General features: G+C 44.6%; 1 long non-coding RNA gene across 2 annotated transcripts; it reads right to left on the bottom strand.

Annotated features, from left to right (window-relative positions):
• Positions 1–355: 355 nt before the first annotated feature.
• Positions 356–7,042, bottom strand: LOC132208729 (uncharacterized). Of its 2 annotated transcripts, XR_009444855.1 has the most exons (4): positions 6,962–7,042; positions 6,783–6,826; positions 5,867–6,008; positions 356–1,959 (listed from the first exon to the last, which is right to left on the bottom strand). It is a non-coding gene; the product is annotated as an uncharacterized LOC132208729 (long non-coding RNA). The 2 variants fall into 2 exon arrangements; XR_009444854.1 differs by having other exon boundaries at positions 6,783–7,010.
• Positions 7,043–15,140: the final 8,098 nt, after the last annotated feature.

Below are 15,140 nucleotides of genomic sequence, written 5' to 3'. Positions count from 1 at the left end.
AATCATAGGCCCCAAAATATTCTCGCCCCTGCTGACCCCTCAGTCACCTGCCCTACCTTATTTCCCAAGAGAAGATCAAGTTTTGAGCAGGGACTAATGACACCAGTACAAACAGCCCAAAGATCAAAGTTCATTCCTTGATTTAAGGGCAAAATCCTTCAAATGTGGTTGTGGTGAACTTGCTGGTGTGTTAACAGTTGGGATGATTGAGTGAATCCCTTTCCACACATAGAACAAGTGAATGGTCTGTCCCCAGAGTGAACTCGCTGGTGTCTCAGCAGGTTGGTTGAGTGAGCAAATCCCTTCCCATACTCGGAACATGTGAACAGTCTCTCCCCACTGTGAACTCGGTGTTTCAGCAGGTTGTTTGACTGAGTGAATCCCAGCCCACAATCAGAGCAAATGAACGGTTTCTCCCCAGTGTGACTGCGTTGGTGCATTTCCAGCTGGGATGGGTAAATAAATCCCTTCCCACAATCCCCACATTTCCACAGTCTCTCCCAAGTGTGACTGCGCTGGTGTTTGGGCATTTCAGATGAATCTTCAAAGACTCTTCGACACACAGACAATACGCATTTCTCCCTGGTGTGAACAGTGCTTCTTCCTTTAATGTTCAAAATCCTGAGATAATTAGGTTATGACAAACAGATTGAGTGTCAGATCTGGATGTGGTTTTGTTTGATTTCTCTGAATGCAATCAAAATTTCAAACTGAAGAAAAAAAAGAAAAGTAGAGAGAGAGAGAGAGAGAGAGAGAGAGAGAGAGAAACCAGAAGAACACACACAAAGATTGTGAAACTCAGAAATTAATCTGGTCAATTGTGGATGCAACACTGAGGGGCACTGCTGGATTATCAGTAAAACTGAACTGGTTCATTTAATGTCCTTCAGGGAAGGGAAACAGTCAGCGTTTGCCCAAAACTACAAAAAGAGATAGAGTTTGGACAGACATGAAGGGCAGGCATTTTATACATCTGAAAATGAATCCAATTCCTGTTTTCTCCCCATACCCTCTGATGCTTCTGAAGGACTAAGAATACACAGCAAAATACCCGAAATCTGGAATAAAAACAGAAAAAGATGGAGATACACAGTAGATCTGGCAGCATCTGAAATGTTAATAGATGCAGGAACCATTGCAATCTTGAAGAAGTGTTGAGATGATCATCCACTGCACCATAATATAGGTTACACACCGAGTGCCAGAAAACGGGCCTAGCTTAAATAGGTGCTTGATGGCCAGCACCGATACAATGGGGACAGTGTGTTCAACAATTGTACCCGACTGTCTGACCCCATTTAGTTCCGTGTTTCTCTCCTATTCTCTTTTAGGAAACAGGCAGCAGCAAGTAGTGAAGAATGCAAATGATATTTCGGCCTTCATTGTGACAGGATTCGAGTACAGGAAGAGGGATGTCTTTCTAGAAGGGCCTTGGTGAGACCACACCTGCAGTAGTGTGCACCTTTGTTCTCCTTTCCAAAGGAAGGATGGTCTGGCTACTGAATGATCGCAAAGAAGGTTCACCAGACCAATTCCTGGGATCACAGGACTGATGTATGAAAAGAGATTTGATCTTGATTAATCCTTCTTTCTTTTAATCTTTCAGCCACCGACAACATCATGAACTAATTTCACGTCCCATTTGCTGATTTGAGTCTTTTACTGCTAAAGGTATACTTTGGTTCCCATTCCCCTGTCATACGAGTTTAAATCCTCACCAGTGGAACTAGCAAAAGCATCAACAAGAATATCTGTCCCAGCTCTGCCCAGGACAATTGTTCAAGCTTGTGCATGTCCCACCTTCCCCAGAAACAAACAAACAGTCTCAATGCCTCAGGAATCCAAATCTTTTTAAGTTATAGCTCCAGCCATGCACTCATCTCATCTGTCCTCTTATGCTTTTACTAGCATGTGCATTGTAGCAGCTCACACTGTTACGGGATTAGATCACGAAAGGTCCTGTGGGGATATAAAAGAGTCCTGTTGAGAAGGAACATTAGGGAATTTACTTGGGTTTCTGTTAACAGGCAGTTCAAAACACATAAGCATTTTAACAAGAGGCAGTGTTTAAAGGCCCGGTTCAGCCACAATCACAAGTTTGTTACTTAATGAAAAGTAGAAGCAAAAGTCTGATCCTACAGCATTCTGAACTGTTTAGGTAATTGTAACCAGAAATGCAAACAACCAATTAACGTGAAACGGTTAGCTAAATTCCTTGAGCAAATGTTTGTCAGCAATAAAAGCAGCTCACTGCATCATTATGGAAGGCAAAGCAATAAACGGTGTAAACACAACCTCTAAAAGACCAACAACATAGGAAGGGGCAAAGGAAGATTATAAAGAGAGAAGTCAGGGCTGCAGAGAGATAAAACAATTGAAATGTAGATACGGATAATTTGAACAAATTCTTACATCCAAAGATCAACGGAAGAGTGACAAAGATAGATTACAAAATCCAAAGTGAAGATATGGTTAGTGCCTTAGTTATTTGTGAAATCTAAACAAGTTCTGTTTAACAGCTTGGTAAAGTTCTAAAGTGACTGAATTTCACCCTCGGTGGAGTTTGAATAGATGCTCTTTATTAAAACAAGAAAGTAATAATGGAAAGCGCTTAGAGTAGAAAATGAAACTTCACTTTAAAAATCATTTGCAGCATACAAATTGTTGGGGTTGTAAACTGCAGCAGCAAGTCAGAAACACTGTTTGATCTTTTAAGCTGAAGTGACAGAGGGATTTTTCCACAATTTGTCAACTGTATTACAAAATTGTAGTTACTTTATATCAGAGTTGAGTTTAAAAGACTTTATCACAATTCCTAACAATCCACACTACAGTTAGTAGAGAATTTGGAAAAGTTCTTAGTGATAAGCTACTATTTTGGTTTTTGGCAAAAAAATGTGGTGCAGCTGGCAAATGTCTGAGGAGGAATATAACTGCCAAAGCATTGTAAGGTCCCAAAGACAGACGAAGTAGTTTTCGAGCTAACCTCAGGAGATTATAGAAGGGTTTAGGACTGAACATAGTGTTGTCCACGATTGTTTGAACATAGGACATAGAACATTACAGCACAGTACAGGCCCTTCGGCCCTTGATGTTTTGCCGACCTGTCATACCGATCTCAAGCCCGTCTAACCTACACTATTCCATGTACGTCCATATGCTTATCCAATGACACCCTAAATGTACCTAAAGTTGGCAAATCTACTAGCGTTGCAGGCAAAGCGTTCCATTCCCTTACTACTCTCTGAGTAAAGAAACTACCTCTGGCATCTGTCCTATATCTTTCACCCCTCAATTTAAAGCTATGCCCCCTCGTACTCGCCGTCACCATCCTAGGAAAATGGTTTGCTTACTGGATTGGGTATATTGATTTGGGGTGTGTGGCTAACAATGACAACAATATTGCATGTAAATAACACCTAGCGAATGGAATAAAAATATCACAATCAGCCAGGGAAAGTCTGAATGTCATTGTCCACTCTTCCAATCTGAGCTGTATTTAAGAGGGGAATTAGGCCTCATGTGAAAGCCAGGTTTGGAGTGGACTCTGGCCTCTCCCACACATGTGGTAACAGAGCTCTGAATAAAGGTCACTCGTACAACTGAACACAACACAAACTTCTCCCGACAACAATGTGGCACTGGGTGTAAGCTTGACAATACTATATTTGAGATCTCGTATTTTAGTGTATCTCTTAACTTCCTATCTTCAGCTTTCAGGTCCTCCTCCCTTGGTTTTCCTATGTCACTGGTACAATCGGATGTTCATCCTCCCACTCCAGAATGTCCTGAAGCTGCTCCATGTCATTGCTAATCCTGGCACCAGGGAGGCAACATACCATCCTGGATTCATGTCTCTCTCTATCCCTTACTATTGAATCCCCTGTCTCTACAGTCATATTTATCGTTTCCCTCCCCTTCGATGCAGCGGAGTTACTCCGAGTGCCATGAACCTGACTGATGCTGCTTCCCGAGTGGCCACCCCAACATCCCCCACCTCTCTCCCCCACCCCCAACCCCCCAACCGAACAGTACCCAAAACAGTATATCTATTTGAGGGAGATGACTCTAGCACTTCCTTTCTGAGCCTTTTACTTGTCTGATAGTCACCCATTCCCTTGCTGTCTGTGTAATCTTCACCTGCTGCGTGACCAGTCTGTTGAGAATGCGACCACAACCTTCTCAGTTACCATGGATGCTCCATACTGACTGCACCCACAGCTCAAGCTCTGAAAAGCAGTTAACCAGTAGCTGCAGATGGACACACTTCCTGCACAAATAGCCAATAGGGACACTGGTAATGTCCCAGAGTTTAATGCGGAAAACTGTGAGGTGATTCACATTGGAAGGAGTAACAGGAATACAGAGTACTGGGCTAATGGTAAGATTCTTGATAGTGTGGATGAGCAAAGAGATCTCGGTGTCCATGTACATAGATCCCTGAAAGTGTCCACAAGTTGATAGGGTTGTTAAGAAGGTGTACAATGTGTTCGTTTTTATTGATAGAGGGATTGCGTTTCAGAACCATGAGGTCATATTGCAGCGGTACGAAACTCTGGTGCGGCCGCACTCGGAGTTCTGGTCACCGCATTGCACGAAGGATGTGCAAGCATTGGAAAGGGTGCACAGGAGATTTACCAGAATGTTGCCTGGTATCGAGGGAAGGTCTTATGAGGAAAGGTTGAGGGACTTTAGGCTGTTTTCGTCAGAGAGAAGAAGGTTCAGAGGTGACCTAATAGAGACATACAAGATGATATGAGGATTAGATAGGGTGGGCACTGAGATCCTTTTTCCTCAGATGGAGCTGGCTAGCACGAGGGGATATAGCTTTAGATTGACGGGTCATAGATATCGGACAGATGTCAGAGGTAGGTTCTTTACTCAGGGTAATAAGGGCGTGCAATGCCCTGCCTGCAACAGTAGTAGACTCGCCAAGTTTAAGGGCATTTAAGTGGTCTTTGGATAAACATATGGATGATAATGGAATAGTGTGGGTTAAATGGGCTTCAGTGTGGTTTCACAGGTCGACACAACATCAAGAGCCTATGTTCTATTGTGCAAGAGGAGCACACCACAGATGTGATGTCTTCTGTTATGACTTCTCTCCAGATTAAGCCAGTTTCTGCCTTAAAAAGAATTTAATTAAGCTAGGTCCTCCCCCTTCATTTCAAACATTACTATTATAAACCTAAAGCCCCTAACTTTATTTAAGCTAATATATACTTTAAAAACTGTAAGAAAATTCTTTACGATATCAAATATCAATTGGCTGTTTCCATTAGGACTGAGAGACTTTCTGAACTGCCCAAACTGAGACTGAGCATCACACTCAATCTTTCAGTTTCACTTTCTGTTTCACCCAACTCCAAAGCACTCTCATTTAGCCAAGCAGCACTCACAGTGCAGCCTTTTCATTTTCATTGTCTGCTCACACCCACTCTGATCTCAGCCTCCCATACTGTTTCAATGCAGCTCAATGGAAGCTCAGGGAACAGCATCTTCACGTTAAATGCAATAATTTATAAACCTCAGGAATCAACACAGACTTCAGCAGTTTCAGGATCAATGGAGTTGTCAGGAAATGGAAGATTCCACCTGGAGGGGTGCTGGAATTTGTGCCCATCAGGAATTTTAAAAGGAAGTTTGCAGGTATTCAAGAATGAAAAATGTATAGACTAAAATCATGAAGTGGGCGAATGGGACTAAATATGACAGTTCTTTCAAAGAGACGAGGTGTTGTTTGGACAAATCTACCCCTCTCAGGCCAATATCTCCTTTCTCAGCTGCAGGGTATAGAACTGAACACTTATCCCAGAGGTGATCAAACCAAAAATTTGAATATCCTGCTTTCAAGTTACAAACTTACCAGGAGTATTCTCCCACGCATAGAATGGTTAAACCTCTTTCCTTTCACTGTTAAGTGTCAATGATACTCAGATCCTGATCACTCCGCTTAATGGAGAACTTGCATTGGGATCCTGGTCTGCAAATTATTCTCAATAAATATCCTGTAAAGCAAATCCACAAGAGACAAATAACGGTCAGGCCTGGACAGAAATCCAGAAAACACAAGATTGTCTGGAAAAGGCAAACATTTCTCTTGGTTTCTGTTAGTTATGTATAAATCCTCCTCTTAAAAGCACCCTGCTCCCCCACACAGAAAGATGCAGAGGTAAAATACACCCATTATTAGAGACGGAGGAAGTCAGACATTAATAAATTTGACCAGGGAGCACAAGGGGACTCAGAGCACTTTCAGTGATTTGATCCCAATCATATGAATACTGGGCAAACGGATATGCTTTAATAGATCATAATATTTAAAGCAGGACTTCCTACAGTGAGAGTGCAACAGGTAACATGAAGTTCTAAGCAAGGATTAGCGGATCCGAAACGTTTTTTTTTTCCTTTCACAGATGCTACCAAACCTACTGAGCTTTTCCAGCAACTTTGTTTTTGAACATGCAGTTCTGAACACGTTTTCGACATTTCTCCTCCATTAAATATCTAACGTATAACTTGCAGCAATTTATACTGCCTGAAGCCAGTACTCCGCCAGCGTCAAAGGTCCTTCCCAGGAAATACACGCCGTGTCTCAGTCTGGGAAAGAAGTCCAGAAAAAACAAAAACAAAAACAAAAACAAACATTTCTCTTGTCCTAATCTCCCCTCCCAAGCAAGAAAGGCTGCGCTTGCGTTCCACTACAGGTTGCCACCTATAAATATGGCGATCCGGCATGAGTCCCGAAGATCACTGCCCCTAATAAAGATGGTGGCAATTACCTCTGCCTATCGCAGCCTCAGGTCCGTAGCAGTTTTTCCGTTTGCTGCAAAACACGGGACCGGCATGTTAAAATTTGTTTTCTGACATGCATCAACGGCTAATAAAGCCTCTCAGTCAATACCGAAAGTATTTCCCTCCCGTTTTTTTGCAGCTTTCCTTTTTATCCCGTGTACTGTACCTTCGGCAAGCAGCTAACCCTCATTCGCAGAGATATTGCGCCCGCGGACAGAGGCGATCACATGATTTTCACACAGACAAACATCTCACTCGCTCTGATTGGCTGGAGGGTAGGCCGCTTCCATTGGCCCCGCCCCGTGCTCCGATTGAACCAAAGCTGACATCGCTCACAGGGAGATAGCAATAGCTGCAGGTGTTGGAGTCACAGATGACACAGTGTGGAGCTGGAGGAACACAGCGAGCCAGGCACCATCAGAGGAGCAGGAAAGTTGATGGTTCAGGACCCTTCTTCAGAAATGGGGGAGGGGACGGGAACTGAAACATAAACAGAGTGGGGGCTGGGGAAGGTAGGTGGGAAGGTGATAGGTGAGTGCAGGTAGTCAGTGGTGAAGATTTTTCCTGCTGTTCATTAGCTCTGTGAGTGATGGTGAGGGTTCATCCCGAGATGGGGAAAAAAAGGGCCATTCCTGATTCTCCTAATGTACGGCAAAACAGCTTGTATTTTATGGAAACTTTTACTCTGTCATTTTCCTCGATGTTTTGGCTGTTTCAGAGACTTGGATAGAGCAGGGTCAGGAATGGATGTTGCAAGTTCCAGGGTTTAGATCTTTCATTAAGGTCAGGGAAGATGGTAAAAGAGGGTGAGGTGTGGCTTTGTTAGCCAAGGACAGTACAACGGTGGCTGAAAGAACTTTTGATGAGGTGGTATGGGCTGAGAGCAGAAACAGGAGAGGAGAGGTCGCACTGCTGGGAGTTTTTTATAGGCCCCTGCAAAGTTCCAGGGATGTGGAAGAGTGGATTGGCAAAATGATTCTGGGCAGGAGTGAAAAGAACAGGGTGGTCATTATGGCAGCTATTAACTTCCCTAACATTGAATGGAAATGCTATAACTCTAGTATGTCGGATGCATCAGTTTTTGTCCAATGTGTGCAGGAGGGTTTCCTGACTCGGTATGTTGAAGGGCCGACGAGAGGGGAGGCCACACTGGATCTGGTACTTGGTAATGAACCAGGCCAGGTGTTTGATTTAGTGGTAGGTGAGCACTTTGGACAGAGTGACCATAATTTGGTTATGTTTACTGTAGCAATGGAAAGGGTTAGGAATATGCCACAGGGCAAGAGTTATAGATGGGGGAAGGGCAATTATAATGTGATTAGGCAAGACTTAGGAGGCATAGAATGGGTTAGCAAAATGCAAGGGATGGGGACAATCGAAATGTGGAGCTGGTTTATGGAACAGATATTGCTGTCCTCAATAAGTATGTCCCTGTCAGGCAGGGAGGGAGCGATAAGGTAAGGGAACTGTGGTTTACAAAAGAAATTGTATCTCTTGTTAAGCAGAAGAGGGAGGCATATGTGACGATGAGACAAGATGATTCAGATGAGGCGATGGAGAGTTACAGATGAGCTAGTAAGGATTTAAAGAGAGAGTTAAGAAGAGCAAGGAAAGGACATGAGCAGACATTGGCAGGTAGAATAAAGGAGAACCCTAAAGCGTTCTATAGGTATGTGAAGAATAAGACGATGTCTCGGGTAGGAATAGGGCCAGTCAAAGACAGAAGTGGGAAGTTGTGTGTGGACCCTGTGGAGATTGGAGAGGTGCTAAATGCTTATTTCTCATCTGTTTTCACTGAGGAACAGGAGAATATTGTAGAGGAGGTGACTGAGTTACGGGCTACTAGAATTGAAAGGATTAAGGTTAGTAAGGAGGAGGTGTGATCAATTCTAGAAGGTGTGAAGTTCGTAAATCCCCTGGGCCAGATGGGATTTTTCCGAGGATTGTCTGGGAAGCCAGATAGGAGGTGGCAGAGTCTTTGGCCTTGATCTTTGAGTCCTCATTATCTACAGGTTCAGTACCAGAGGTCTGGAGGATTGCAAATGTTGTGCCCTTGTTCAAGAAGGGCAGTGGGGCTGACCCAGGTAATTATAGACGTGTGAGCCTTACATCTGTTGTAGGAAACATTTTGGGAAGGATTATAAGAGATAGGATTTATTATCATCTAGCAAGCAACAATTTGATTGGAGATAGTCAGCATGGATTCGTCAAGGGCAGGTTGTGACTCCCAAAACTCATTGAGTTTTTTGAGAAGGTGACCAAGCATGTGGCTGAGGGAAGGGCAGTTGACGTGGTGTACATGGACTTCAGTAAAGCCTTTGATAAGGTTCCACATGGTAGGCTATTGAAGAGAATACAGAGACACGGGATTGAGGGAGAATTAGCAGTTTGGATTAGAAACTGGCGTTCCGTAAGAAGGCAACGAGTGGTGGTTGATGGAAAATATTCAGCCTGGAGTCCAGTTACTAGTGGTGTGCCTCAAGGATTTGTTTTGGGACCACTGCTGTTTGTCATTTTTATAGATGACTTGGACGCAGGCATAGGTGGATGGGTTAGTAAATTTGCAGATGACACTAAAGTCAGTGGAGTGGTGGACAGTGTGGAAGAATGTTGCAGGTTGCAGGGAGACTTGGATAAACTGCAGAATTGGGCTGGAAGGTGGCAAATGGAGTTTAATATGGATTAAATGTGAGGTGATTCACTTTGGCAAGAATAATAGGAAGGCAGAATACCGGGTCAATGGAAAGATTCTTGGTAGTGTGGCTGTGCAGAAGGATCTTGGTGCCCATGTACTAAGATCCCTGAAAGTTGCCACCCAGGTTGATAGTGCTGTTAAGAAGGCTTACGGTGTGTTAGGTTTTATTGGTAGAGGGACTGAGTTCCGGAGCCATGATGTCATGCTGCAACTGTAGAAAATGCTAGTGTGGCCTCGTTTTGAATATTGCATGCAATTCTGGTCGCCCCATTACAGGAAGAATGTGGAAGCATTGGAAAAGGTGCAGAGGAGATTTACCAGGATGTTGCCTGGTCTGGAGCGTAGGCCCTATGAAGAAAGGCTGAGGGACTTGGGTCTGTTCTCTCATTGGAGAGAAGGAGGCTAAGAGGGGATTTAATAGAGACATACAAGATGTTCAGAGGATTAAATAGGGTGGACAGTGAGAGCCTTTTTCCAAGGATGATGACTTCAGCTTGTACAAGGGGACATAGCTACAAATTGAGGGGTGTTAGATTTAAGACAGATGTCAGAGGCAGGTTCTTTACTCAGAGAGTGGTAAGGGCATGGAACACCCTGCCTGCCAGTGTAGTTAACTCAGCCACATTAGGGACATTCAAACAGTCCTTGGATAAGCATATGGATAATGATGGGGTAGTATAGGGCAAGGGGCTTAGATTAGTTCACAAGTCGGCGCAACATCGAGGGCCGAAAGGTCTGTTCTGTGCTGCATTGTTCTACGTTCTATGTTCGAGGTGCTTCACAGATGAGCAAAACATCGATTAAAGATATCAATTTTACGATGTATCATAAAGAATAAGAGAGAGGTTCAGGGAGGAAATTCCATAGTTTGGGTTGTCAGCAGCTCTAACCCTGGAGTGTTGTAAGTGGGGTGGGTCAGAAAAATATCTGGAAAGGGGAATTGCAGGAGTGCAAAAAACACATATGGCCTTCATGACGGCAAAGGTTTCAGAGACTGTCATTAGAGAGTACGGATGTCGCATGGAGCTTAAGGCATTACTCTGCACTCAATCCATTACAAGTCATGACCACAAAGGTACAGAAGATTTCTGATGCCTTAATCAGGCTGATCAATATTTGTATCGATGGGCTTGCAAAATGTCAGTAATCGCCTCTACCTCAGAGTCATGGTATTGTTGGGATGCTGCTACAGAAGAGGAGACAGGGAGCAAGGAATGTCACATAAAACGCTCTCCTCTTCTCACTATTTTCACTGCAAAACCAAGGGAGCACCTAACATACCACCTCTATCTCCCATCACAACACTTTGCCCCACAATAACTCTGTCTGGCCCTGCACAAGGAGAAGTGGGATTCTTTTCCAGGACCATGTGGTGCCCTGAAACTCTGAGTGAAGACCAAAAGCATCTGAGCGATGAGAGCAAAGATTTGAGAAGACTGTCTGCACCTTTGCTGAAACTTACAGGAGCACCAGGTCAAAGCAATAGGCAGCATGTGGAGTACAAACTGGAATTGAGTAAGTGTGCGTCTGTACAAATTTGGACAGGCCGGGGGTTTGGGACACTTGACAAAATTTTCAGTTTCCTTTTTGAATAGTCACCTGAAATGCCTTTTTAGAACCACTTCTAACCCTTATCCATGCTCAGATCTGGAGGGCCAGGTCACTCTTGCACTGGTTTCATCCTGCAATTGTATGAAGTCAGCAACAAGATGAGTTTCAACATTGACTTTGAAGATTATTGAAAGCTATCATCGATTGCCATTAGAATGTTTTGATTTTGATTTATGTTGTCTCGTGTACTGAAATACAGTGAAGTGTTTTTGAGAGCGGTGCAGGCAGATCATAGCAAACAATGATTTACAGATCAAAGTGTGCATAGACAGAGCAAGGCATGCAAGGTTATGCCTGCATAGGAGGTGTGCAAAGCAAGATCAACACTATTTGGAGTTACAGAGTCCATTCATCAGTCGAATAATGGCAGAGAAGAAGCTGTTCTTGAACCCCTTGATGGGTGTGTTCAATCTTCGGCCCAATGGAAGAAGTTGGATGAGAGCATTACCGAGATGGGACGGGTCATTGATGATGTTGGCAGCCTTTCTGCGGCAAAGAGAAGTGTAAATGAAGTCCATGGATAGGAGGCTGTTGCCGTTGTGGCCTCCTCTACATTGGGGAAACCAAGCGGAGGCTTAGGGACTGTTTTGCAGAACACTTACGCTTGGTTCGCACTTTACAACTGCACCTTCCAGTTGCAAACCATTTTAACTCCCCCTCCCATTCCTCAGACGACATGTCCATCCTGGGCCTCCCGCAGTGCCACAACGATGCCACCCGAAGGTTGCAGGAACAGCAACTCATATTCCGCTTGGGAACCCTGCAGCCCAAAACGTATCAATGTGGACTTCACCAGCTTCAAAATCTCCCCACCCTCCACTGCATCCCAAAACCAGCCCAGCTCGTCCCTGCCTCCCTAACCTGTCCTTCCTCCCACCTATCCCCTCCTCCCACCTCAAGCCCCACCCCCATCTCCTCCATACTAACCTCATCCTGCCCCCTTGCCCTGTCCATCCTCCCTGGACTGACTTATCTCCTCCCTATCTCCCCACCTATACTCACCTTTACAGGCTCCATCCCCACCTCTTTGACCTGTCTCCTCTCCACCTATCATCTCCTCTATCCATCTTCAATCCGCCTCCCCCTCTCTCCCTATTTATTTCAGAACGCCCTTTCCCTCCCCCATTTCTGAAGAAGGGTCTAGACCCGAAATGTCAGCTTTCCTGCTCGTATGATGCTGCTTGGCCTGCTGTGTTCATTCAGCTCTACACCTTGTATTCTCTGGATAAGAGTTTGGCTTCTGTGATGATTCGTGCTGTGCACACAACTTTCTGCAGTTTCTTATGGCCTTGGGCTGAGCAGTCGTTGCACCAGGCCATTATGCACCCAGATAGGATGCTTTCTATGGTGCATCTGTAAAGGTTGGTGAGGTCTTCATGGACATGCAGTACAGTAGATAAACAAAACATAAAAAGTAAAAGTTCAAAAAGATGCCAAGTTAGACATGCTGAGACTTTGTCAGATTTGAAACTGTTTTGTGTAGGTAACAGTTAAAGAAAGCTCTTGCAGTTCTTTTGTCAGTGAGTACAGAAGTGCTGGTGAAATAAAGGATTATAGATGTAGCAGCCCTGAGTTAAGAGGAAAACAGCACAGGCATAAATATGCAGAAGATCACGAGGTTGACTAAGGTCAGTGTTGCTTATATGAACTGTGACTGGGCACAGTGGGGAGTTAATCAGATAAGAACAAGGATAAAATAGATCTGTGTCTGTGCAGTGGAGACCAACCAGAGTCAGAAGATGAAGGCCCAAGACAGACACTTTGAAGATCAAGGCTGCAAAAACTACCAGAAGTCCTTTTAACACTGTTGTTTAGCCACTGACAGGAACAGTACAACTGTTTGAGTGTAAGTTGTTGTCTGCATTTATCACTGCAGTTTGCCTGACAGCAGATCACCTTCTACTGACTCTGTCTCAATAAAGTTGATTGTTGCTTCACAGCCCAGCTCTGCTGCCAAGTCTGCTCCTGCCTGACAAGTGTAATCACAAAAGAAGATAATGCTTATTGCCAGTCCAGGCAGGCTGTGATTGTGGATGAGTGGGGAGGATGTTCGACAGAATGGGAAATGTTCATTCTGAAGAGATTGACCTGAAACAGTGACCATTAGTCTACTACTTTGCTGCTATGCCATTTCCCATTTTAATATGCCAATTCAAACTGTGCTGGTTTTGCTGAGTGTTCAGATCACAAGACCATAATGCATCCGAACAGAATTGTGCCAATCTGTCATGACTGAATGGTGTGCAGTTCTGGTCTCACTGCTATAGGAAGGATGTAGTGAAAGGGCTGAGGATTGACAAGGATGTTGCCAGAGTTGGAGGGTTAGTGACTCGCTTGTCAAATTGACTTTATTTCTGTGTATTACAATTGTTGTTCTGCTCCAGTTCTTATTTTAATCAGATGTTGATAATAATGCCCAGACATACAAGGCAGAAAATGATCTATCTCCATCAGCAGGGTATCAACCCCCTAATATTTTGAATAATTTTTTTTATCTCATCTGCTGTCTGGTTGCATATCTCTTTCTGTTTTCTTTTTGTTTTCTTTTTCGCCACTTTGTCACTTTACAGCCTGGAGGAACATTGAAATCTATAACTGAACTGACCACATGATATCTGTTCTCCTTCTGTCTTCCACCTTCCACGCACCTTCCTTCCATTGATAATAAAATGTGAGGCTGGATGAACACAGCAGGCCAAGCAGCATCTCAGGAGCACAAAAGCTGATGTTTCGGGCCTAGACCCTTCATCAGAGAGGGGGATGGGGTGAGGGTTCTGGAATAAATAGGGAGAGAGGGGGAGGCGGACCAAAGATGGAAAGAAAAGAAGATAGGTGGAGAGGAGAGTATAGGTGGGGAGGTGGGGAGGGGATAGGTCAGTCCAGGGAAGACGGACAGGTCAAGGAGGTGGGATGAGGTTAGTAGGTAGAAAGGGGTGCGGCTTGGGGTGGGAGGAAGGGATGGGTGAGAGGAAGAACAGGTTAGGGAGGCAGAGACAGGTTGGACTGGTTTTGGGATGCAGTGGGTGGAGGGGAAGAGCTGGGCTGGTTGTGTGGTGCAGTGGGGGGAGGGGACGAACTGGGCTGGTTTTGGGATGCGGTGGGGGAAGGGGAGATTTTGAAACTGGTGAAGTCCACATTGATACCATTAGGGTTCCCAGGCGGAATATGAGTTGCTGTTCCTGCAATCTTCAGGTGGCATCATTGTGGCACTGCAGGAGGCCCATGATGGACATGTCATCTGAAGAATGGGAGGGGGAGTGGAAATGGTTTGCGACTGGGAGGTGCAGTTGTTTGTTGCGAACTGAGCGGAGGTATTCTGCAAAGCGGTCCCCAAGCCTCCGCTTGGTTTCCCCAATGTAGAGGTAGCCACACCGGGTACAGTGGATGCAGTATACCACATTGGCAGATGTACAGTGGATGCAGTCCTTCCATTGATGTTTTGTGAGGATTTCATCAGTGCCAGCAGCCGTGATCGAATCGGAGGAACAGGTTCCATTGCAATTACATTTAAATCCTCCCCCAACTGAAAAATCCCTCGAAAATTGAACACAATTTCAAGGAAGCTATAAAACACATATGGAGCAATGAATTGAATTGTTAATAATGTTTAATCCGTGTGATAGGATTATAGAACGAAAAAACACTGCTGATGGTTCGAAGCTGAAAGACTAACAGTGAAATGCAAGAGACACTCAGCAAGGCGGGACACAGTCTGACACACACACTACAAGATAACCAGGGGAATGGGGAGGGAATTTGTTGGTTATCCCGGGATACAGGGTCAACAGCGAAAAGTGGGAGACACTGGATTGGGAATCGCGGGATAAAGACACGTAACTGGGTCAGAGAATGGGGACAGCACAGCGAGGCTCCCTGTGGTACTCGCCTTGGACCGCCCCGCTTTTGGGCAGGTCTGAGTTCAGTTTCCGGAAACTGCAAGTTCTGTGAAGTGGGCGGGACTAAATTTGTGATTGACAGGTAGGGGGTGTTTTTCAGTCCAGAAACAGCCTCTGCTCCGCCTTTTCTTGGTGAATGTTTC

Source organism: Stegostoma tigrinum, unplaced genomic scaffold (genome assembly GCF_030684315.1).
Source record: "Stegostoma tigrinum isolate sSteTig4 unplaced genomic scaffold, sSteTig4.hap1 scaffold_53, whole genome shotgun sequence".
NCBI classification, from domain to species: domain Eukaryota; kingdom Metazoa; phylum Chordata; class Chondrichthyes; order Orectolobiformes; family Stegostomatidae; genus Stegostoma; species Stegostoma tigrinum.
The sequence above is the reverse complement of the archived record's forward strand: the minus strand, read 5'-3'. Positions and strand labels throughout refer to the sequence as shown.